The 25,868-nt window shown below is 34.2% G+C and overlaps 1 long non-coding RNA gene across 1 annotated transcript in view; it reads right to left on the reverse strand.

Moving 5' to 3' along the window:
• The window catches only part of LOC118162679, a 19,991-nt gene extending 4,980 nt beyond the window's left edge, over positions 1–15,011 (reverse strand). Inside the window, exons 1-2 of the long non-coding RNA XR_004748561.1 lie at positions 15,001–15,011; positions 8,000–8,005 (exon numbers count right to left, since the gene is read on the reverse strand). This is a non-coding gene — a long non-coding RNA (uncharacterized LOC118162679). The remainder of the gene's footprint in view (positions 1–7,999; positions 8,006–15,000) is intronic.
• Positions 15,012–25,868: the final 10,857 nt, after the last annotated feature.

The raw sequence follows: 25,868 nt of genomic DNA on the forward strand, positions 1-25,868 counted from the left end.
TAAACAACTATAGCAGAAAATGAACATTTTTTTTTTTTTTTTTTTTTTTAAAAATTAATTCTCTGTCCCAACCACACCCCCCCCCCCCCCCCCCCCCCCAAATAAACTTTATTTCTTTCTTGCTTCTTTTTGATAAATAAAAGCACAGAGAATTCCATAGAATCCTACTTTATGCAAATGTAGATTGGCATGATGGACTAACAGTTATAAAATTGCTGAATTAAGTTCCTTCTGAGAGCAACATGTTACACAACTGTACCATGCTCTGTGGCCATTCTGATAACTCTACAACAATCCAACAAATTATACCAGAACAGAGGTTCATTTGGCTTCAAGAAGAGATGGATAAAACTTTTAAAGCCATAGCAAATTATTCAAAAAAAAATCAGCTTCAGGAGGACTGAACCTACTTGTGAATTCAGATTATTTTATTGAGATAAAATAAGGTCATGAAGATATAGAAACATTTAATTCTGACACTGTAGAAAATCAAAATATCTTGTATTAATTTGTTGCCAACATAGATACAGAAAAATATTTTTAAGATATTAAGTGTTAATATCAAAGAGTCAACCACTCTAAATACAATTTCTGATAGCAAAAGTTCTTCATTTGAGAGCAAAAAAACACCTTTCCTATTCCAATTTTAAATAATCCCTTTTAAAATTATCTTGAACTTAAAAAGTCTCTGATTGATGTCCGACTACCAAAGTGAGAAATACGTAACTCACAGAGCTCTCATTCAGTCTCCATGTGGCTAGCTGGACACTGTTCTGCAAATAAAAACTTGCACATAAGCCCAGTCAGATTAAGGGAAGACTAATACTGAACATAAAATATTCAAGTGCTAAATAAAATAAAACCTGGAACCCTCAGTAATACACCTAAAGTTTGGAAAGAATCAGTCAAATGCACCAAGAAGATGATATTTCAACTTCTTTTATCCTCCAAACTCTCTTTGTCAGGTATGCTAGCTTACACAGTGACGAAAGACATACCTGCCAAAAACAATATGTTCCACTTTTAAACTCTTTTGGGTTGAATTGTTTTCTCTAAACTCCAGTTGCAGCACATATTAATTGACTTTTACCAAATGCTATTCATCTTAGACTAAACTTTCAATTTTCATCTTATAGAGTCTGTAACTATTAAAGTCATAAAAGAACAGGATATTTGTACCGTGTAGTCTTCTCACTCAGAATAGGTCAGGGAGCTCCAGCTGGTGAAAGATCCAGATATCAATTTGCAGCTGTCATTCTCAAGCAGTAGAGAAGTGCTTTTGACATGCTTCCTATTGGCATTTAAATAAATCTCTACTGTCTGGAGCAATGCCATTTAGAAAGACCTCAGTATAGTCTTGGGAGCTGGCCAACTGCATGGGATGTAGAGGATGGGTATGTTTTGCTTCTCTGAACCTGAAATCTCCAGTGTTGTCCTCAGTGTTGCACTCTGATATCCAGCTGCTGGGATGCACAGCTGCTCATACAGTATTTGATACACAGGTATGTCAAAAGTAAACATTTTTCTCTAATAGCTTCTAAAAATTATGTACCTGCAAATTTCCTTCGGGCAAATGGGGTCTTAAATCTGCCTTGCAGAATCTGGGTGTTTGTGGTGCCTTCTGTGTATACTTAGGGAGCAGAGATACCTTCTGGGCAGACAGGAAAGCAGAAAAGACTTGGAAGGGAACAAAGGACTTGGAAGGGAACAAAGGACTTGGAAAGGAACAAAGTGGCAAACATGAAATTAATAAATAAAATTAGCTTACTGATTACCTAGATAACTATATTGCTTATTTTTAAGAATGCTCCGTGTAAGGTGCAAGTATCCAATCTTCCTGATACTATAATAATAATAATAATAATAATAATAATAATAATTTGAAGAAAAGAGAGTAAAATGAAAGGACTAAAAAGTTCATTTCCTGCAGTGGGATTCTGATCCTTTCTGGTAGTAAAGTTGCACAGAATTCAAAGGAAGCTAAATCTTACATTTGTTGTAAATACTGACAGCTGCATTGAACCCAGTGTTGCTATAAACAGGCCACGGGTTCTCAGAAGACTGTACCTGGTTCAGAAAGGTGCCACAGCAGTACTTCCTGTTTGTTTGGCTAATAAAATATAAAATGCACAATAGGGTCTCAGTGCTTCTGAACCAGTAAATTCAACTGATGTTAAAGGTCTGCTCACACAAAAGCAGAGAATTTGTTGTATTCCTAAACTGTAAAGCTGTTTATTGTAACTTGGATATTGATTTATATATATACAGAGAGAGAGATCAATACTTGAGCCTGTCAAGTTTGTCCCTGATGTGAAGCTTCTGTTTGTTTGTTTGAAAGACTACAGAACTGCAAGCCATTGGGACTCCTAAAGATACTAATATTGTAGATAACTTTTGTATATATAAAGATGTAATAAATAGTAGAACAACTGTTAGTCTTTCATATTGCACTAGAAATTATTTTTATTAATTTCTATAGTCTTCTACAAAAAGATTTGTGTATGTTCATGTTCATAAACCTCCATATATATAAAATAAACAATAATTAAAAATAGAATTAGCTCTTCCCTCCAGCAAACTGAAAAATCAGGTTTGTGGCTTTTCTTTTCCACCTTTGTTCTGAAGACAACCAATCAATTACTAACATGAAGCTCTCAAGAGCTTGCAGAGATTCTGGTGAAAAAATTCTTCAGCAAAGACTGTTCTCCAGACGGAAAACAAATGAGTCCAAATTATAGTAAACCCAACATCAAACCTAGAGATTTTCCAGTACCCTCCCAGGTGTCTACAACATGTCATATGCCCAATTACCAATCTGGTAGAATAATTTTCCTTTCTGAAGATAACGTGTTACAGAAAGATTCCAAAGAGATTGCATTGTTGATGACCACCAACTGGAGAAACCAGACAAAAATTCAGTTTTGCATATTGTTCAGTTGTTGACAGAGAAAAGCAAGTGAGAGGAGAATTACTGATTATACTGAAGCAGTTAAAATATCCAAACTTTAAAAGATACAGGAAAAAAATAATAGCACACTAGGCTTGTAAATAACAAGTTCATGAAATAAAATATTTATTCTGTATTTTCTGACAAGGTTAATGGTTAAAAAAGCAAATGTGCTATATTATACCCAAATAAACTGATTTAGCAACACCAAAAAAACTTCTATCTGTAATAGTTTTCTTGGGCATTAATCCTATACTTTGCAATAAGACATCATCTCCTTTTCATCAGTGAGATGGCTTAAGTCTGTCATTTTAAGAGCACATTCTTCTTCTGTATTTGTGAGACAGCAGATGAAAGAAATATACACTATGAAATACTGTAAATGAAATAAAATGAAGCAAAATATGACTAGCTTTAAATGAAAGCATAAAAATAAAAGTTCTGTATAACAAATTATTTTTATGACTGCAAATGTGTGTAACACTTCATTTTACAATAAAAGTTCTTCTTGCTTATGCCAATAATTAAGCTATTAGTGATTATGTCTCCAAATTTCTGAATGAAATAAAACAAGATTCTCTAATTTTCTTTAAAATGTGACCAATCTAAATCATTATCATGCAGAGTTGGCTTATATCCAATAAAAACTATGATGTTACTTTAGCAAGTGATCACGTTAAATAGCATTTTGTGAAATGTAAAGAGGTCAGTTGCTTAGCTGATATAGGTCAGTTTAAGTACTGATTTGAAATATACAAAATTAATTACTGCAATATGAACATAGAAAATATTTTTTCCATTATAACCAGACAACACTTTTTAAAAAAAAAAATAAAAAAAAAAATAAAAATCTTACTGTATGTCTCTTCAGAGATCTTGTTCAATTCTCACAAAGTAACAAACGCAATTTATTCATGAAATGGCCATTGTTTAAAAAGTAGTCCAAATATTCTAATATGAGGTAGAGTTTTTGGTTTGTTTTTCATTTTTAATTCTGAAGATCTGGTGCTTTAAGAAATAAAGAGGGAGGGGAAAAAAATAAAGAGGATAAAGAAAAGCAAGCAAAAATATTCTAAAAATAATGAACTAAAATAGGAAAATATATATATGATTATACTGTAAAATAAGGACTATTTATTTGCCCACCCATACACATTTTACAATTATGATAGATGCTTATAAAAAGGTAAAATATCATAAATTATTTTCTAGATTTTGTTAAGGTCTCTTTTTAAAAAATTCTGAGTGAAGCTTATGCATCAGGTATAGAATAGTCATACTAAAATCTACTGTAAGCGCCAGAAGAGAGTCTTAGCATTGTAAAATCTACTGAAGGATGTTTTGAGCTGTGCAGTTTCCCCTTATCTCCTTTTCCTAGGTGACATGGACATATAACCACCTTTAGATGACTGCTTTGTGAAACACAGGTAAAAACATTCTGTTGAAGTGAGCTCCAAAAGCACTTAACTAAAACTCTAAGGAAGGAAGAAGTGTTTTGACAAGAAATTCCACTTGCCATAGACATAGGCAGAATGCAAGTGACAATGTCACAGGAAAGGTTTCTGCTTCCTTTTTGTTGCACAATATCTAGTAATTTTTTTGCATCTAGTAGGGATCCATTTCCCATATTGAGAGTACCCAGTTTCCAGAACTGTTGCCATTCCCTCGTGGAACCTCTCACGAAAGAGGTCAGTTACAGCATAACAGCCCCAAAACTCATCTGCAATGCGCTTACGTTTTTCTGGTAAGGCTCAGTACTAGTAAATGAAAAACAGAACATAGTCAATAGATACAACTAGAAAAGGTCTCCGGAGAACAATGTCCCACTTTCAGTTAAGACGCTAACACAATATAAATAAGTAACACTATACTACAAGAATACTAATTAATACTACAAGAATACTAATTAATTAATACTAATTAATACATAAACAGCAAAGATTTGGAAACATCGGTCATTCATTACTCTGTATCCATATATTTTCTAGATGCAATGCTCTATTCCAACTAAATTACAATAAGCCCTCAAAAAGTGAAGGAACTCTTATTGTTTGTAATTTAAGGTGAGATAAAAATAAAGAAGATAATTTAATGAATGTATTAATTTCTTCCTGGCTTGCATAAATGCTTAGTATGTGGGGCTGGGAAGGAGGGGGGGTAGAGCGAGGGGGGAGGTAGAGGGGGGTAGGAGGAACACAACAATTGTCAAATGTTCTTTCACTCTCTAGGATGTTTGGAAAACAATGTACAAGAATATAAGATGGCTTAATAAGATGGCTTAATAATTGTTTCTTTCTCATAATATTGTCTCTTGGTATTTCTGACCCTCATTACAGTTCAGAATTGCACATGTGAAGAAAGTTTCTTCAGCTGGACAATAACTTTTGCTGCTTCAATAAGTGTTTTAAAGTTATTTATCAAGCAGTAATTGGCATTTTCTTCTGAGATTAGTGACATTTTCAGTTCATACACTCCCTCATATTGATTTTCTTTGCTCAAATTTTCTATGTAAAACAAGTGGGATTCAGTTCTGCATGCTGTGCTCCAATCTGCAGATGCTTAATCTTTTTGTTATAAGAGTGGGTATGAGAAGTTTACCATCAATATAATTTAGGGAAATGCAGATATTTATCATATTCCTACATCAGAGAGGAAATTGGTTTGGGAAAAGTATTATTTAAATGTCTGTTCCAAGGATAGTGTGTTATTTCCCTATAGACAAGTCACATTTTTGTTTATTCAAATCAATAAATTAGTACCATACATAACAAAAATCCAGTACAGAGGATGTTTTGATGTTCACAATTTGAAGGTTTTTAAAATAGAAATGCTACATAGGAATTCCACTATGTGGCTTAATGCAATTACTTCTAAATAAAATTTAGATCAGTTATTCATTTTAATGTTCTTTTTTTTTTTTTTTTCAAAAGATGGTAGTACAATCAAACATAAGACTCAGTGTTGTGCAGAATAACAAATGTATACAACTCTTTATACATAACAGCAAAGAGAATTCATTGATTGTTTATGTCAATATAGTATCTGCCACCACCTTTGTTGTGCATAATGGTGTATCCCAGATCATTGTGATACTGGAAATGAGAAAATAAGATACTGGAAATGAGAAAATAAAGTATTTGTCCTGTGAGATGTGAGAGTTTTCTATTTGATGAACATCAGTTTCAGCTCAGGCTGCCTAATATGAGTTTATGGCACCCAACAACTCATGGAATCAGATCTTGGATCAGGCTTCATATATTCTTAAACAAAGTCCATTCCCAGTATCAACATGAATGCGGCCCCTTTCCCAAGAGGCCGCAAATTTTCAGAAGTTCTCAGAAGACAATTGTACTTTCACCTATATAGATGTGATCACGTGCTTTAATTCCTACCTCCATAAGTTATTAATTCATGATTTTTCCATCTAAATAAGCTTGACATTTTAGTGCAAGCTGTAGCAGATGTGCAATTTTCAGAAGGTCCATGTGTCAAATCTCTTGTTTCAGCAATAACATGATTTTACACAGTGACTAAGAACAGAGTTCTTTGAGTGTGCACAGTATATAGAAGCACAGAATCATAGAAACATTATGATTGGAAAAGACCTCTAAGATCATCTAGTCCAACTGTCAACCTACCACCAATATTGCCCACTAAACCATGTCCCTAGGTACCACATCTAGCTTTTTCTTTAACACCCCTAGGGATGGTGACTTCACCACATCCCTGGATAACCTTTTCCAGTCCCTAACCCCTCTTTCTGAGAAGAAATTTTTCCTAATATCCAACCTAAACCTCTCTTGGTGTAGCTTGAGGCCATTTCGTCTTCCCCTATTGCTAGTTACCTAGGAGAAAAGGCCAAACCCCACGTTGCCACAACCTTCTTTCAGGTATTTTAAATGACATCCTCTGTAGTAGATAGTTCATGTATGTGCGAGTAAGAAAAGCCTTACACATACTTTGCATGTTATATATGGAGAATAAAAGAGCTGTGTATTAGCATTCACATTCTGGGTACAATGTATTCAGTGATTGTGTACCATCTTAAAAGCTATTCAATAGTAGGTTTATTTCATTTCATTTCTTCTTCTGTATTGAAGTGACGATTAATGAAAGCAACCCACACCTCATTGTTTTCCCAGATTGTAAACATTTTTTTTAACTATTATTATTATTTTTTATTATTTTTTATTTTTTTATTATTTTTTTCCCTGAAGAGAGAATTTACCATATTCCTCCATCTGTGAACACAGCACAAAGCCTAAAACCAAACAGAAGATAAAGTATATGGAAAAGGGAGTAGCAATTGACAAAAGTGATAGGCTATGAATATTGTGGGGAATCCCACCTCTCTCAGAATTCAGAGAGGCCTCTACAAAATAAATAATGGCAATATCTCCAGATAGGAAAGGCCCTGGCCTATTACCAAAATATAGCCCATTCTCATAATTGTACTAAAAAAACAGAGGGGAGAGACCAAAGCAACTTGATACATTAAGAAATCTGCCTTCACAGTCTTTGTATTTAGACTTCTTGATGGAACCTGGCCTGTTTTTATTTTATTAAAGCCTTTTCTCAATTTGTGAACCTAATGCTTTCTAATCCATAGTGGAAACTTAAAGGTTCCATCCTCACTGATAATTTTTCTTTGCTTATTTTCCCGTTAGGGGACTGGTTTGTGTACAAGGTCTCGTCTGCTGGTGTGAAATATTTTTAGCACATACTTCTAAACTGATGTAAAATAAAATAATAAATAATAATAATAATAATAAAAGAGCTTTTCCTCATTCTTCCCACCAGGCTCCACAAGCTTTAATTCTGACCCACAACAAAGGACCATTCTTCCTTGTTTTATGGATAGCTTTTGAGAACAAATGAATTCTAAGTTATATGATGACAATGATTTTTGTCTTTTTTTTTTTTACTTTCTTTAAGTAACAACATCTAACATTATTTGGAGCATGAGATATATTTTGAGTAGAAAATAATCTGATTTATTTATTCATGAAATGAAATTGCTTTGGCTATAATGTACAGGCTTTAAAGTATCACTTCTCTCTCATCCCATTATTACATAGTTTCCTAATTACCTCTCTAATCACACCACCTAATATTGTAAAGTGCTTTGGAGTGTGTAGAGAAGTTGTTGCACATTAAGAACCAAATTAGCAGATTTGGAGAGGAAAAACCTATTTTTATGTATTATCCTGTATCCCCATGGAAGAAAGTATCTGTTTTTCACCCTTATGCTGACACTACAGCTCTGAAAGTCCAGGTGGCAGAACATGATCTCACTCTAATGGTCCATATGTTTCAGGGAAGAGTATCATTTCTCAGAATATCACTTGGAAATTACAGCTCATTAAACATTACTTGCCTACGCATGACTTCTTTGATTTTGGTGCAACTACTGTGAAGCATGCCAAAAGAGGACCCAGCAGATCACAAAGCCACAGGCTGCAATGGAGACTTGGCCCCAAGGTGGGAATACCTATTTTAGGAATGTCTCTTAACACTGGATTGAATTCACACTAGAATAAAAATAAATAAATAAATCAAGAAACCCAAACAAATTTATATATATATATATAAATAAATATATATGGAGTTCTATTATATATATATATATGGAGTATATATATATGGAGTTCTATTGCTTCACTTGACCTGTTTCATTTAAGGTGTGTATTTTGGATAAGACTTTTCCTCAAACCATTATTTTCCACAGAAATATTCATGTGGGATGCTACTTATACATACCGTAAATTGCCATTCTCTGATTCTTGTGCTAAGAACTTGATGTATACTTCCTTAGAAGTTATAAAGTTTATTCACTAATATATAACCAGTTCATCAATTTGTAACATTTTAAAGGAACACGTCAGTTTTCAATTAGAAACTCTTAGTTTGGTTTCTATTATCTGCCTGTGATTTCAAAATGCTGTTGACTTGCTTAAATGCTGTGAAAGCATTTGTACTTTTGATGCTACTTCTGTCTTGAAGTCTCCATTAACTACAAACAAAACCAAACAACAACAACAACAACAAAAGCCATGCCAGACATTTTATGGAATGTTGTTATTTCTTCACCAGGTATTTTTAAGGATATTTACTCGAGCATAATAATGTGTAATTTGGTCTGTTGCTTTACCCAAATGCTTTTTCAACCAGTTCTTGTTTTCTCTTTTTTTTTAAAAAAAAAAAAAAAAAAAAAGGTTTGCTCTGCTATGTAAAGTCACCAGCAAGATGTAGTCATTTGCCCTTGTTGCCTAAGATAATTGCACCCAGAATCATTCTGCATCTCCACACAAACATTAGTTTCATAGCATCCTGTGGAAAGTTCTAAATAAAAGTGGGAGCTATTAGTCAAACTCCCTGTGAGAGTCATGAAACTCTCTCTTATATGCATACTTGTCTGCCTGTTATTTGATTTATGTACATCACACCGAAATAAATTTCCCATAACAAGGGGTTATGTGGAGCCTCACCCATTACATCCATATTTTTTTATTTATTTAGTTTTTGTTTATTTGTTGGTGTGTTTGTTTTTTGTTTGCTTGTTTGTTTGTTTTAACTTGATAAAGACTTGCTGATCATTTCTTAGTTTCATTATAGTAACTGATGGAGAGAAGTCTTTATGGTTAGTTATAATATAAACCACTTTTATATTACAATGTCTACATGATATTAAATTTAAAAAAAAAAAAAAAAAAAAAAAAGAAAAAAAAGGATTACAGCAGCTTTTTGCACAGAAAGTTTTCTAGTGTGTTTAGTATTCAAGTCTATGTATCCCCCCAGTCTGACATTCTAGGTTAGATATGCCCATAGTGCTCTGTGGAATAGAGATCATCTCTTTATCACACTTTACAGGAAGATTAGTCAAAGGGCCACCTGAGATGAGCTAACTTGTTTGTACACTGCACTTCCTATCCTTCTCTAAATGCCAAGGAGCACATGGACATGGAGGACAAAATGCTCAAGTAGCACTTTCCTTTCTGTCCTTCTGTTCTGTCTTCTCAACCATCTGGAGTCCAAACAACATTGAAGCTTTAAGAAAATATATCCAACAGCAGCAACAAATTAAAGCAAACAAACAAACAAAAACTGTTTCATAAATAATGAAGTTTGTCTCGTTAATGAATGTAATTATGTGCTGCCATTTTCTACAATATCAGGACATCAGTATCAGCAATCCAATCTACCTCATATTCCTTTGTTGCTTGCTGTTATTAATATCCACTATGTTACCATAGCCTTCTAGAAAGTACATTTTACACGTTTGCCACCTCTTTAGACAAAGCCAGACACTGAGAGCTATAGTCAACAGACATTTTTAAACTATCAGCATTCAGGAGCTGGAGAGGTTCATTTAGACTGACAGCTAGTAAGAAGATGTTTCTTGAATTGGAAGTACAGGAACAAGGCTGCACCCTTATCTAGCTGTCAATAATTTTACATATTCTTCACAGTAAGTGTAATATTACCCTTTGTATTAGACAAACAATCTTCACAAAATTGACTCAATTTAACCTTGCAAAATTTGATTTCATAAACAGAACTATACCTACTTGAGGCAAGATTTCAGATTGCTGTAGATTCCTCTGACTTGCAGCTGAGATGAACTGATCTGTGAGGAAGAAGCTGAGAAAGAAACGCTGGTCTTTCACTTCTACAAAATTTTCCTTTGTCAGCTTTTTATGAATATTCTGAATTTTAATCAGAAGCAGAGATAATCCATTTAATAAGAAAAATGGATAGTTTTTGAAATACCATACATGCTTGGCTGCCTGCAGAAATCAACAAAAAACTCTGGGATAAATTTTCTGCAAGAGAGCTAGTATTTTTACTAACTAAAAAGAGAGAAATCCCAGGAGAACTGGGTACTTTGGTGAAATGATCATTGAAGAATGTCTTCCTCAGAAAAATGATAACAAATCAACACAAGGGAACAGAAATACTCCATTATATTCAGAGATGGACTGTATTTTCATTCCTCTGAACCAAATATTAAATATTTTCTAAATCTTTTCCCTATTAAACATATATATATATATACTTTTGGCATATAGTATTTCTCATTTTGTCTATTTTGTCTAATGTCTATTTTGACATAGAGTATTTCTCATACTCTAGAGTGCTTATACTCAGATTCTCTTTATGCCTAGAATTCTTGGAAAACTGCACATTGGTATTCAGTATTTTAACATATGTCACATATATTGTGTTCTAATTCAGCCAGTAAGAACTCATTTACTGATTTTTTCATTTAGTCCATGTTATTTCAAAGACAGACAAATTTATGTGGATGTACAGCTGTTACTGTGATTTCTGACACAAATGTGGATACAGTTAAGGGCAAGATAGCAGACTAGACAGAACAATGTTGAGTTTTGCTTTAGCAGCTCTTGTGTACCCATGAGTAATAATTTCCCAAGTTATCCAGTACATCTAGTACATTTTTTTTCTATATAAATGGAATTGTAGTGAACAATCTTCCTTTTTATGGTACACTATCTCTATCATTTCCCATTTTTTTTTTTTTTTTAAGTGCTACAACAAAATAAACCTCAATATCCACCTAAACTGGAAATTTTCACACATCTACTCAAACTTTCTAAATGAAATAATTTTATGTTGTAAGCTTCTTTATTTTCTTCCACTATACTTCCATGGAATTCAGCCTTTGTCTCTGAAATGCTGTCCTCCATTTTTTCCACTCTTGTCTTTTATTTTTTAAAATAATCTACTCTGATATTGCTCTTCAAACAAAATCCCATTGGAAGATAGCATGACAATTACTTACACATCCCTCTTAACACAAGTGAAAGGAACACTGCTGTTTTAACTGGATATATACAACCATTTTTAGAAGAGTAATATCTACCTAAGAAATTGTATATAATTACCAACTACAGTAATATAAAGCTCTGTAGGTCATTTTCCCCTTTGAATAGCTTCTTCTCTAACTCTAATTCACTCCAAGTTGCAAATAAGTATTGGTCTATTCATTCTTTTACTGTCTTCATAATCTGTTTTTTGAAGAATAAGAAAAAAAAAAAAAAAAAAAAAAAAAAGGAGAAGCAACCCATTTAACTTGCTCTTTATAGCCCCTATTATTCACTAATTATGAGCATTCAGGTGACTACTAGGTATTCATGGAGATATTTCTGAATCCCAAGAGTTCAATGGATTGTAGCGTGAATGATTAGTAATCTGAAAGTTTTCATCATGACTGGATTATCCTCTACTGAATATTCACTATTTATCGCTGGTAATTCTTTATCTTAACAGTGCCCATCACAAAAAAAAAGCCAAACCATTACCATGTAATATATATGCAACCAATAATCTCTTTTAACAAATATTGTGTTTAAACTTTAACTTAAGCTTAAATTTTAACAAAGCTTAAATTTTAACAAATACTGTGTTTGTTCCCTTGGAATAAATTATTCCAAGGGAATAATTTATTAACCTCCAGAGTCTTTGAAAAAGCACTGAATTATTTTTACTAAATTCTGTACTGCAGAAACCCAGGAGAAAAGCAGATCTCCTTTAATCAGGTTGTGTTTTTAAAGCTTTCAATTTTTGTTGTTTTTGTTGTTGGACAAGTTTTAAGTGTGTCCTTCTAGTATTTCTAGTATTTTGGGGACAGCTGTTATGTTTAATCCACAGCCTATGGACCAATTTAGAAGAACTGGGACCAGTTTAGAAGAATCAGTGACAGTGTGGTTCTCTGTAGTTGCTGGCACTGGACATAATCATCAAAGTGCCTCATTTCACTATCATCTTCCTACAAGATCAAAGTACATATGGTTCCCAAGTACAGAATGAACATTAGTTATGTCTTTTTGTACCTTTTTATTATGTACTTCTCTATCCTTCTCTGGCTTTGAGGGATGTGTTTATTTATTTTAATATAACTGGAGTAACAACTATTCCCATTTCTACAGAAGTCTATTTTTTTCTATTTTTCTGTTAAAATATATTTTATTTCTTTCTTTTGTACTTTCTTTTCTTTTTTTTTTCTTTTTAAGACAAGCAACCAGTCTTATTTTGCAATAAATATGTAGTTAACATTTATAAATATAATTGTCTTTTCAGTTACCTAGTTACCTTTTTTTTTTTTTTTTTTTTTTTAAATCAGTTAAAGTCAGAATGCCACCAAATGTGACATATACCAGAAAGAAGCAAGGGCTTTATTGTATAGAGAACTTTAGATTCTTAGAACTCTGTATACTCATGTTAACTAATTGATGATAATTAATACAGCAAGAAAACAACACAAATACTTCATATTAAAAATCAAAATTATGTTACAGATTTCTTCGTTTATCTCATCTCTAATGTTAATACCAAATGCTAGACAGAAAGTTTTATAACCAAAGGTCTTTGTACTCTAGAATTTTGTTACATTTGCATTAGTCTCACAATATCTCTAAGCATATTTATTCCCTTTGGACTTCAAGGATTATTGACTGAAAAGTTCAATTCAATCTTTTTATTTATTTTTTCCTTAATCTGAATGTCTTTCAGTGTAGTGATTATGAAGCTAAAAATGCTATTCTAAGAAGTTGCCATTATTCAAATACGGTTAAATCAAAAATGTAAGCAAGAATGGGACCATTAGGTATGTTAATACTCGATTTTTCTATTTATTTTTCTCATTAACAAAATGTATTTAATTGTTCTGATTTTATATCTCATGGCCTATTGACAGGAATGAGATGCGATTGTATGGGAGAAATACTCCTGTTGAGAAATAATATGAAATGCGAGTGAATATTTCAATACAGTGTCATTTTCATTTCCCTCTACTTACTGTTCAGCTTTTTAGGAAGCACAGCTGATTTATTGTTTCTGTATCAAAGGAGCTGGTCCAGATAAACTTGGAATATAAATATAACACCCGCAGTCTAGATAGTGCTTCACAACTTTCTCAGCCCATGACTTAATGCCTGCAATTTGGAATTCTTCCTGGATTTTGCAATCTCATTTATTGCTTGTAAATTCTGGTGGGCACAACTCACCTTAAAGTTTGGGCAGTGTTGCCTGAGTGGAAAGGCTCTGGACAGACAGTCAGAAGACCTCTTTAAGTACAGAAAGACTGCAGTGAATCTCCCTGGAGATTTCTCTTCTCCGGGCTGAACATGCCCAGATCTCTCATCTTTTTTTTCATAGGAGAGGTGCTCCAGCCCTACGATCATCTTTCTAGCCCTCCTCTGGACTCACTCTAACTGGTCCACATCCTTCTTGTGCTGAGGGCCCCAAAGTTGGACACAGTACATCAAGTGGGGTCTCATGAGGGTAGAGTAGATGGGGACAATGACGTTCTTTGACCTCTTGGTCACCTCTTTCAATGCAGCCCAGGATGAAATTGGACTTCTGGGCTGCAAACATGCACTGCTGGATCATGTCAAACCTTTTGTATGCCAGAACTCCCAAGTCTCTTTCCACAGGGCTGCTCTCAGTGAGTTCTCCTTGTCTGTACTCCTGTGTGGGTTTGCCCCGACCCAGGTGCAGCACCTCGCACTTAGACTTGTTGAACCTCATGAGGTTCACATGGGCCCATTTCTCCAGGCTGTCCAGGTCCCTTTGAATGTTATCTCTTCCTTTTTTGGTATCAACTGCCAAATGTTTGTATCAGATATTTTCTGAATTGAAAATTTTGCAATTTTCTACTGGTTTACATAACATTACAAAAATAAAGGATGGGGAGATCCCCCCAGTCATCCTGGACAGTTTGGACCTTGGATCCAATGAAATAGACATAACAAACTACACAATTAGTTCAGTATTTCACACGGTATTTTTATGAGAATATGTCAACAGGTTTGTATTATATAAAGAAGCTCATCTTTCAAAGTGTACTTTCTGCAGTATCACATGAAAATATAACTTCTTGCAAATAAAGAGAAGCTGAAGATAAGTTACAATTTTAGTTGCTGGTAATTGCCAATGACTAGCTCCCTTAGTGATAGGCATGAAGAGTAGATATAGACAGAATACATGGTTTTCAGCAAGTGTTGGGACAACCATATTCACCACCCACCAACTCTGAATTCCAATTTAATGATTTTAAATTTTATTGCTGATCTAAATGGAACCAGAATTTAGATCCAACCAACTGTGAAACATGGCCTGCTGTGTTAAATAGTACATGAAGCTATTCTGTGCTGTGCAGTAAAAATAGTGTGTGCTATGCTCAAAGATTTATTTAAAAGCTCTAAATGAAAACAAACAAACAAACAAAAAGAAAACAGCAATATAAAAATCTACAAATACATATATATATCTTAGCTATAGAAAATACTTTGAAAATAACTTACTCAAAGATTTTAGTATCCTGTAGTTCAAAAGTCATAGAAAAAAATGTTTAACTCCTTCTGATGGTATTTCAGGGAGCTTAATCTCAACTCAGATAATCACATATATTTTTGCTCCCTTAAACATGCATGTACACATTCAGGTACAAGGTCACTCAGAACAATTTTACATGACTTAACTGAAATAAACGTTGTACAACAGAGGATATTTTATACCTAAAGCAGTAACAGTCATCATCGCTGGCCATGCTTCCTATGGCCCAAGTGCTGGAAAATATGTCACCTTTCAAAGAGATGATTGTCAAAGAGATCTGAGAGGGTTCATAGCCACAGATGATGTTGAATTCAACCTCACAGTGGGATGAAGGTAAGCTTCCTGCACAGCTGAGTCTCTGCGAAATCCAGCAATGAGGTTGGTAACATTGTCTCCCTGCCTCTCAGACAGATTACTCACAGCCAGCTTGATCACTAATTGCATGTAATTGTGTCTCCAAAGTGCTTGTGAGATACAAGAACATCAGGAATGACAGGTTGTCCACTTCTGCATTGGAGTTTATAGGAAATGGGCTGTTTTGACAACCAAGTGTGAGTTTTCAGAAAACAAGAACAGAAACAAAAGAATGTCAGACCATTCACTCTCAGAGAAATACCTCTGTGGGAAATGTGCAGCTCACACAACTCATATAATGACTTTTTTTTTTTTTTTTTTTTTTGTGGTTCAGATGTCACACAGACGTATTTCCTGTGATGTATCATAGTTACCAACACTTCTATGATAAAAGTGTTTGATTATTTTAAAACCACATTTTCTATGAAAAATAGGCCTTTGTGATTTCTTTTGACCTCCTTCCTTTTAGACCTCTTCACCCTGATGTAAAAAGAAAACATTTCTCATGCTCACTTCAATATTTACACTTGGATTTTATCAGGAGGAGACATTTACAGTGGGACAAGGTTAAAGTTATTATTATTATTATAATTATTATTATTTTTCCTCCAAGTCTACTACAGTAGTTATATCAAATGCCACGACGTCTAATTGCCCTCTTTCAAATGGCAGCATTTTATCAAGATCTTGAGTGCACACAAAGATCATGGGCATACTAGATGTGCTACAGGGGCAGCAACTCCCCAGTCTTCCCACAGTGCACATAATACATGCATACACACCTTGCTATGTGCAAGAGAAGTTGTTTCACCTTTCTAACCTTCATTCAGGCCAGGGCTATGGTTGATGCTACATATATTGCCATTTTTAAGTACAAGAAGCCACAGATTACTACATATTTTATAATTCAGCAAAGGCTGTTCATCACATAACTAATGATTTACCTGTGGTCTTCCTAGTTATTTCTCCAGCATACCTGAAAGTATAGGTATAAAATTGAGCAATCTACCCTTGTATCTGCAGAGCTCTCCAGAGTACTGCGAGTCCTTAAAACAATGACTTACCAAATGAGTTACTCATATGAAATACAGCAATACAACACTTTTCATATGATAAAATCCTATTCAATGTTCGGACTGTGGGATCAGAGAAACATTTAGCACATACCTCAGTAATCAGTCTAAAGATAAGAAAAAGACATGGAAAGATAAATTTACCACCCCTCTCTCAGCGCATAACATTTTAGGTAGTTGAGGATGCAGAACAAAGCTTTTCCTTGTACATTTGAAAATAATTGTTCTCAAGTTTCTAGGTAAATATCAGCTAGCCAGTGTAAGCAAGTCTGCACATGAAAAGAAATCTAAAAGATTTTGCAAATAGTAGGGAAAAAAAAAAAAAAAGTCTTCAGTTACACTTTTGAAAGAGAAACACTTCATCAGGCTTGTACAATGTTGCACAACACCTGGAATAACAAACTCCGTCAGACATTTGTAGAGTATTTCTAATGGGTATTACTACTTGATTATTATACAGGAAACAAATGTAAACTTTTCTTCATTTGCTTCTTTAAATATTCTAGATGATAACAAAAATATTTTAGTACTTCAAATTGATACTAAACTAAATCAGCTACATCGTCTCCAACATGGTTTAAAGCAATTGGGCTTGAGTTCTCAGTTGTGTCAGAGAGCAAAGATGCAGTTTTGTTAAATTCCACTGAACGGTTTAAGTCAGATACATTTATATTTTTATTTTTTCCCAAAAATATTATATATCAGTAGCTCTGAACAGGACAACACCGTCATTTCTTTAAAGGAAGTGTGAAAAGTACTGCTAGAATAGCACTAATAATATTAAAGAAGGGTTTAAAATTTCCTGGAGAGGAGCAGTTGAATTTTCTATGCATAAACAATAGCAACATTATTATTTGTTGGGAAAAAAAAAAAAAAAAAAGTAGGCGTGGCCTCACAGAAACATGAAAACACTTTCCTTATATGATTATATTTACTAAATCGGAGCACCAGACGGGATGAGACATAGGAAGGGAGAAAAGAAAAAGGACAAGTGCTGATGATAATAATTAGTTTGACATTTTCTAATATTGTCATACGTTACAAAATAATTAAATGAATAAATTCAGTTACAACTTTGATAGGATGAAACATATTCTCAGAAAACAGGTAGCTAATCTCGGTAGAGAGAGTTCTTTTTCAATGGCTCCAGGAAAAGCAGAATGCAATTTTTTTTTTTTTTTTTTTTAATTCTCGAAGTAGCACAGACCAAACGAAATTCCCACATCACCAGGATTTTATATATGCTGCACACCATACCTTTCCATACATACTTTGTCATCAATCCAGATTTTAGCAAGTTTCAGACAAAGCACACTTCAGGATTTGTGGGTGGTTGGTTTATAAAAAAGGATCCATTTTAAATGAAGATACTTACACACTTGTGGTACAATCCAGCAGGTAGCTAAACACCACACAGCCATTCGCTGTCTCTCTCACACACACACCACACATGTGGTGGGATGGAGGAGAGAATCAGAGGGGAGTGGGGGGGTGGGGTGGGGGTGGAATAGTAAAAGCTTGTGGGTTGAGATAAATACAGTTTAATAGGACAGAAAAAGAAGGGATAATAATATTAATAGTAAAAGAATATACAAAGCAAGTGATGTACATTCCAATTCCTCACCACCTGCTGACCAATGCCCAGCCTGCAACTAAACAGAGGTCCCTCACACACCCCAGCCAGCCACCCTATATTTATTGTTCAACATGATGCCATATCCCTTTCGCCTATCCTAGTTCTGTCCCCTCCCAGCTCCTAGTGCACCTCCAGCATCCTTGCTGCCAGGATCCAAGCTGAAAAGTCCTTGACTTAGTGTAAGCACTGCTCTGCACAACTAAATCATTGCTGTGTTACCAGCATTCTCATCCTATGATTCTAAATCCAAAACTCAGCTCCATGACAGCTGCTAGGAAGAAAACTTATTCTATCCCAGTCAAAACAAGGACAACACTCCAAAGTATACTCTGGTATGTATTGTAAAGCATATATGCAGAAAAAAAAAAAAAAAAAAAAAAAAAAAAAAAAAAAAAAAAAAAAAAAGAAGATCAGCTTTTCCTCAACAAAGAAGATGAGTTTTGAAAAATGGCTATGATGCCATGATGATTCCCGATTGACATAAAGTTGAACTAATTATGGGTTATAACTATTTGGTTAATCCACTGTGCTGAAGTTGTATAGTGGCATTAGCTATGATACTTCCTGAGAGTTCAACCCGTGTGATCACCATGCAACATTATGATATTGCTGTCCCAGTAGCACAAAATCATGAAAATCTTCATGAAAAAATATTATGGTACCTGCGTTCTTCCTTGGTCAAACTGTTTCTTCCTTATCTTTGGTGTGTTAGAATTACCAAGGCCTAGCAATGGAGGCAGTGGAACGGGATTCAGGAAATCTGTGCTCTGGTGACAGGGATCCGCTGTGCTCCTTCACGAGTCAGTGTTCCACTCTCCACTTTTCTACTTCTTTCATTTTAATGACAGATGTTTGGGGATAGGATAAGTATATTATCCTGTACTTCTATTTCTCAAATGCTTCCAGGTCTGACCTCACTTGAGGCCTTTAGGTGCTAATGAAATATAAGTTATAATGCAGACACTTAGCTTTAAGTGTTTCCTAAAAACGTGGGTGAAGACTACATTCAAAATGATACAGGAATCATTTGTCTGACAAGATTTTTCAATGTCTTGCACGGACTTGTCATTTTAAAATGAGAATGCTTTGAGGTCAGGGCAAGAATTGTTCTCCCATAAGCAACTCCGGTGAAAGTAATTTATTTGAGAGGTTTAATCAGTTCTCCTTTTGAATACATCCAACTCTGCAGTAAGGCAGCATTTAAGTGATAGAGTACAGAAAAATGAAGTAGAAAGTTTCCTCTCAATTATAGCATTTTAATTTGACAAAATGAAGCTCATCTTTCATAGAAGGTGAATTACTAGCTAGAAATAGATCAACTTTGGGGAGAATAAATTTCTGTGACATCATTCTAACATTTTTGTTGACCACTTGATATCCCTACTAGGGTAATAGCAACTTATCTGAAATTTCATGCCTTTACTAAAGTCACTTGTTATCCTTTAGAAAATCTAAAATTACTCAGAAGATTTATTTATAGCTGGGAGGATAGCAAAATGTGATCAAGTCAGGCACCAAGTATTTTGAGCTTCATAGCAGCAGCTGATGCAAATGTATTTTTTCCACTTCTGCAAGTTCTTTAATGATCACCAATATCCAAGATCACCAAGATCACCAATATCCTCATAATCTTATCACTTTTTTCCACATTCCACTAAAATCAATAGGATTTTGGTTCCAAGAAAGAAGGCAGAATTTGGTCTTCCAGATGTGTGAGGTCCACTGAAAAGTCATACTTTGAATTAAATGCACATTTAATCTGTAGAATCTGGGAGTTGCCATATGTTCATAATAGTCAATGTTTTTCTATCTGTTAATAGCTACACTATATCCAAAGGTTTTATGTATATAGGTGTTATTTACATATAGCTTTAAGCATGTATATATGAATGTATACTTAGATTGATGTATATAAGCCTTCAAATGGATAGATATATCTAGACGGATAGATCATGCCCTAGATAGTTTGATAGATTTGGCAGAGCATAATACTGAACAGTGAATGCTCCAGAATTTTGATGCAAACCAGGGTTTTAGAGAACTCAGAAAAAAATATGTATGCATTATACCAGCATAAATGAATCAGCCCATTTTCATGCAAAATCTACCCCTTATACAATGAACACTGAGGCAGAAGAAGAAATCCTAGCAATGAGAAAAGGAATTTGGTACTTCAGGTCTTGGAAACAAAAATAATAAAATGGAGTGAATTAAATTTAGGCCAGAATGAACAGATACATCTTTGTAATTTTAAATCCAACTAGACAAAAAGAAAACCTCCAGATATTGAAGTCTGTATATTCAGTAAAATATAAAGACAAATTCACTATTTGGATCTGCAAAGTGAGGACTTGAAATCATCCAAACTGAGCTCCATATCTTCCTACAATGCTCTTTTAAGGAAATTTTCAATATCTGATTGGCAGGAGAAAATGCTATGAGAAAAGCAAATATGAAACTAGAATTAGAAATAACATAATAATAGTGCATTTAGGATGCCTACAGGAAAAACTATAAGCTCTAATAAGACATTCTAGACATGAATATTCAATGAAGAAAGCTGAAATAGAAATAATACATTCTGAAGATTTAAAATAGAGGCTTCATGGAAAACAATGATGATGATGATGACTGTAAAAAATGATTAAAGATAACAGAGCACATGTCAACAGGAGCAACAGCATTCCAAAACTGAATGTAAAAGATTAGGTGGACAAATGATAATATTCTTCTGATGTATTTTTAGGCACACCGTGGGATCAGTTTTTTGAAAACATTTAAATTTTTTTCCTGATAACCTGAAGACCGCATGAGTCACTTCAAAAAAAAAAAAAAAAAGTATTTCTGCTTTCTGGCTAACAACCTAAAAAACGATTATTATGAAACAATGCTGGTGCTCCCATGGACCTGAGAAATAAATAAGTTTAAATTATAAGAAGTTTAGTGGAACTGGAGAAGTTGTTCTTAAAAAAATTAGTGACAACCTGGAAAATGAAGCAACACAAAAGGAATGTGAATTTAAAAACAAATAAAACCCTCATTGCCACATATTCTGAATGTTTTCCTCTCAGTCCTGAGGGACATACATCTCTGACAATAAATCAAGATTTTAAAGAGAACATTAATTTCTATTATTACCAATCTGTTATAATAATAAAGAGTTTAAAAGCCATATGACAAAAAGCTATAACATCTAACCACTTCTCAGTTTACATCCCCATTCTCTATATTTAATTCTACCAGTTACCCAAAGAAAATTCATACATTAATTAAACATACATTAATTCATACATTAAAATTCATACATAAAGCCAACCCTGTATCCTCCTGATATATAGGAAGTTTAGATTATACATAACAAGTGCAATCATCTGAGAGCTGCAGACTGAACATAAGTTATAATGTAAGGATTGGTCCTATCATTCACAAAGCCAAAAGGTATGTCCATGCTGTGACCAAGGTGTACACAGTCCTAGATGCAAATGAGTCCAGATATGGAGACCAGTCCTAGCTCCACCAATATGTTCAGAAAATCTGCACACCTTCCCAGACAATGACACATGGGCAGCTGAGCAGTATATCTTACCCCTAAGGACCTAAATAGTGTGCAGTCCAGCACACCTCCACACATCTCACATACACACCAACCATCAGCATATACAGCCCTGCTGGCATGGGAAGTAACATTATGTATATACAATTTCACACAGTTCAGAAATGAAGCAAGGATCTTGAAGGGTGCCTAAGGCAACACAGAATAAGAGCTTTGAATATGCAACACACCAAGACCCATAATGTAAAAAAATAAACATATTTTGCCATAAATGTACCTTACTTTCCCAAAAGAGGTTTTCCTCCTAACATAATAAGGATTTCAGGATAAATCTCAAATATGAATGATTTTGCACATCAGAACAAAATACATATTACATATTATATTCATTTGAGATGAAAGGCATATTTCAAAATTATGGACCTTAGTCTCTGCTGTGGTAAATCATCTTCATCAACAAATCTTGCAGGGAAGTGTTTCTGTGCATTTCCAGAGCCTTAATGTTCTTACACTGGTAAAAGCCCTATTATTTTAGTATGTTTCACTACTTATTGGAATATATGGTGTATTCCAGAGAGTTCTTTATATAGACCAAAGTGCAATATTCTATACAAGGTCTGAAACTTTATTGAATAGAGACTCACGTTTCATTCTTCATTTGTAAATACACTCAGTAAGAACAAAATTTTATACATCACCATCTGAAGGAAAAAATAATCATATTCATTAAAAGCTGTGTGCATTTTTATAGCAAAATCTCAGCCTTAAAATTTAGGAAAGAACAATTTTCAAAACAGAAGTTATGAAATGCTGCATTTAAGTGTTATAATGAAAAAATCTGCATTAATCTCAAAGCCTGTGCATTTTTTGTTTGTTTATTTTCCTTTCATTCTCATTAAATTGATGACCACTGCTGACTAAAAGCAAACAGCTGGGTAAATCCATGGTATCTTAATTCTGGTGGACAAGCACTAGAGCAGTGAAGTTTGGTTGGTTTACTTTTGGAGAACATAGGGGAGATGGGGAAATGTTTGTTTCAATTCCCTCCCTTTCCCCTCCCCTCTCAACTCTAAGTTATAACTTAATTTTAAAAACTCTGGTAACTAAAAAGTTTTACATTTCTGTTAGTTGATATACTTATTTATTATTATTATTATGTTGTTGTTGTTGTGAGCATCACTAAGAAGTCTTTGCTCAGTAATAAATTCATTTTTGCAAGGCTCTATCCATTTAACATACAGGAGAATTGAACCCAAACTTCTTGCACAATAGGAGTAGAATCAGTGGCAGAAGCACTAACTAGTAGGGGCCAAAATAACAGCCTTCCAAGTTGCACCACCTTTGTCCCCTTGTTACTGAAGGACAGTATTTGTTATCCCACAACCCATTTGTCTCCATCTATGGGATCTGGCCTGTAGAACAACAGTCTCAGTAATCAAATTAAAGGCTCATGTCTATTCCTTTGAAAAGTCTAATTTTAATGATTTAAGTAACATACATTTCAGTATCAAAAACAGTGATGAAAATAACTTGACACCACTCCCCACCCACTAGCTCTCTACACCTTGGCAACAGGAATCTAAGAATTAAATCTGATGCTTTGCTTTGAAGATCATCTTTTGAGTAGTCAGTGTCTGCACCTTGTGTATTTATGATTTCAATATTTTCCTCTGTTCCACTTCCCTAGACATGTTGCAGACACATTTTAGTTATTCTGTCATCTTTTAACAGCTACTCTATGTCTCCTGTTCCATTTGTTTTCAAATTAAATTCCTGCTCATTCTAGCAAAGGCTGAGTTCCTGATATATGACTGTGCTTAACCTGAACACGTCATCAGTATCAGCATCAGCTTCACAAACAGCAGAGAAGGCAGACCAACATGACACTGGGATTCCAGTTCACCTGAGATCAGAATGATAACAGAATTACCAACAGTATGCTTTTCTGTAATAATTTCTTATTGCTGCCAGAATTATTTATGCATGCAAAGCAAAATTAAAAGAATGATGAATTAGGATCACTGACAGGGTTCATACAACAGCAAGCAGATTCTACCTGCTAGTCTTAACCAGATATTTCACTGACATCACATGATAGAAAAGCACTCAGAATGTGTTTACTGCCATCATTAGCACTGGTGTTTCAACTGTTGGAAACTACCTAGCTAGTTTCTGGCACTTTCAAAGCAACACTGTTTCTTCTGTCTGCCCCCATTTTCCACCAGCAGTTTAACTCAGTATGTATGGCGACATCTTCTTTGCTTGCATTGTCAGTGACTAGTTCCCACACTGTCCAAAGCATGTTTGGGAAGAAGAAACTTTCCCCCTCCTGCAATACAGCCATAAGGCTGCACCCAGGAGCAGCTGCAGACATATTGCATGCAGGAAACACACCTTTTTCTCACCAATCCCTATTATTTGCACCAGGTCAGGCAGGAGCAGTGTGCCCACTGAATGCCCACTATCGTTATTGAGTCTTTCACATGGAAAAAACACAGAACATTTCTGCTTGACCACAACCTCTCTCATACTCCAGCAGTGAGCATCTCAATCAAGGTCATCAAGACAGTCTTTGGCATAATAAGCCACACTACTAAAGAAAGGCTGGCAAACACTCTAGAACAGGTTTCTTTAGTACAAAAGAGTAACTCTTCCCTGAGTTCCAATAAATTAAAAAAAAATATAAAATATATATATATACCTTACTGTTTATTATTTTGTTTTTCCTATATTTTGTACCACATTATTATGCTTTCTCTAACATGCATAGAGAAACCAAACAGCTCTTTCTGATTTCATGAATACAGAAAGGAATGTTTTCCTAAGCAATTAGTAATCATACTAAGCCACAGTTCCACTCATGGTTATATTGTCAGTATAAGAAAATATTTGAAATGCAAAGCATATCTACCACTAAATTATCAAAAAGACATAATAGCAGGATAGTAAATGTGTGGTATGTATATTTAGTATTTATTATAGAAATTTACTGCATATAAATTATAAGGAAGTGCCAGATGCATCTAATAAATATGAATGAGGAAGGTTTCATGCCCCCAGAGCTATATATGATGCTGTCTTATAACTCTCTGGTTGAAAACATTGTATGAAAATCACTTCACCTTGTTTAATTGGAATTGGATCTCCTAAATCTTCTGTACCTGTGTTAAACAGCTAGTCAAAAACAAGCTTTTATGTGCAGTTAAAGTTTCCAAAGGAATACTTCAAAAAGTAACGGAAAGTTGACTAAGAGTGGAGGAAGGGAAAAAAAAAAAAAAAAAAAGTGAAATATCAAAAAAGCAGGAAACAGTACCTCCAGTAACTCAAGAAACAAATATCATGATTATTTATTTTGTGTTTGTGTGATTAGCTGACATCCCTGCCTGGTTTAAATGAACACAGAGGGGAGAGAAAACAAACAAATAAACAAAAAAACACTCTTTATACATAAACAAGAAGAAAAAAAGTATTTTTACTGTATAGTATTCTGAGAAGAAGGAAAAATAAAAGTAACTTTTCAGAGGAAGCAGATTCTGCAGCTGTAGTTGTACCACTACAGAAACACTTAATGGATGCAGTACATTTTGCACTTGAACAGTATTTATAAATTTTCACCTTGTGTTTTTAATATTAAAAAAAAAAAAAAGTAAAAAGTAAAATATTATATTTCCATACTTCCAGACAATTTAGAAATATAGAAGGTGAGTATTGCATCAAAAATAAAATATTTTCACTAGCTCCATTATACACACGAGAAGTGAAATTAGAAACTATGTTTTTTTTCCTAAACAGGCAGAGAACATCTGTGGAAATGTGCTACAAAATTAATAGAAAATTTAGTCACTACTTCTGGTGAATGAACCAATGTCAAGGGGAAAAAATATATATATATTTCCTGGCAACCTGATAGGGAATTTTTAGGTCAATACAAATGTGTGGGTGAATAAA

Source organism: Oxyura jamaicensis, chromosome 2, assembly GCF_011077185.1.
Source record: "Oxyura jamaicensis isolate SHBP4307 breed ruddy duck chromosome 2, BPBGC_Ojam_1.0, whole genome shotgun sequence".
Taxonomy (NCBI): domain Eukaryota; kingdom Metazoa; phylum Chordata; class Aves; order Anseriformes; family Anatidae; genus Oxyura; species Oxyura jamaicensis.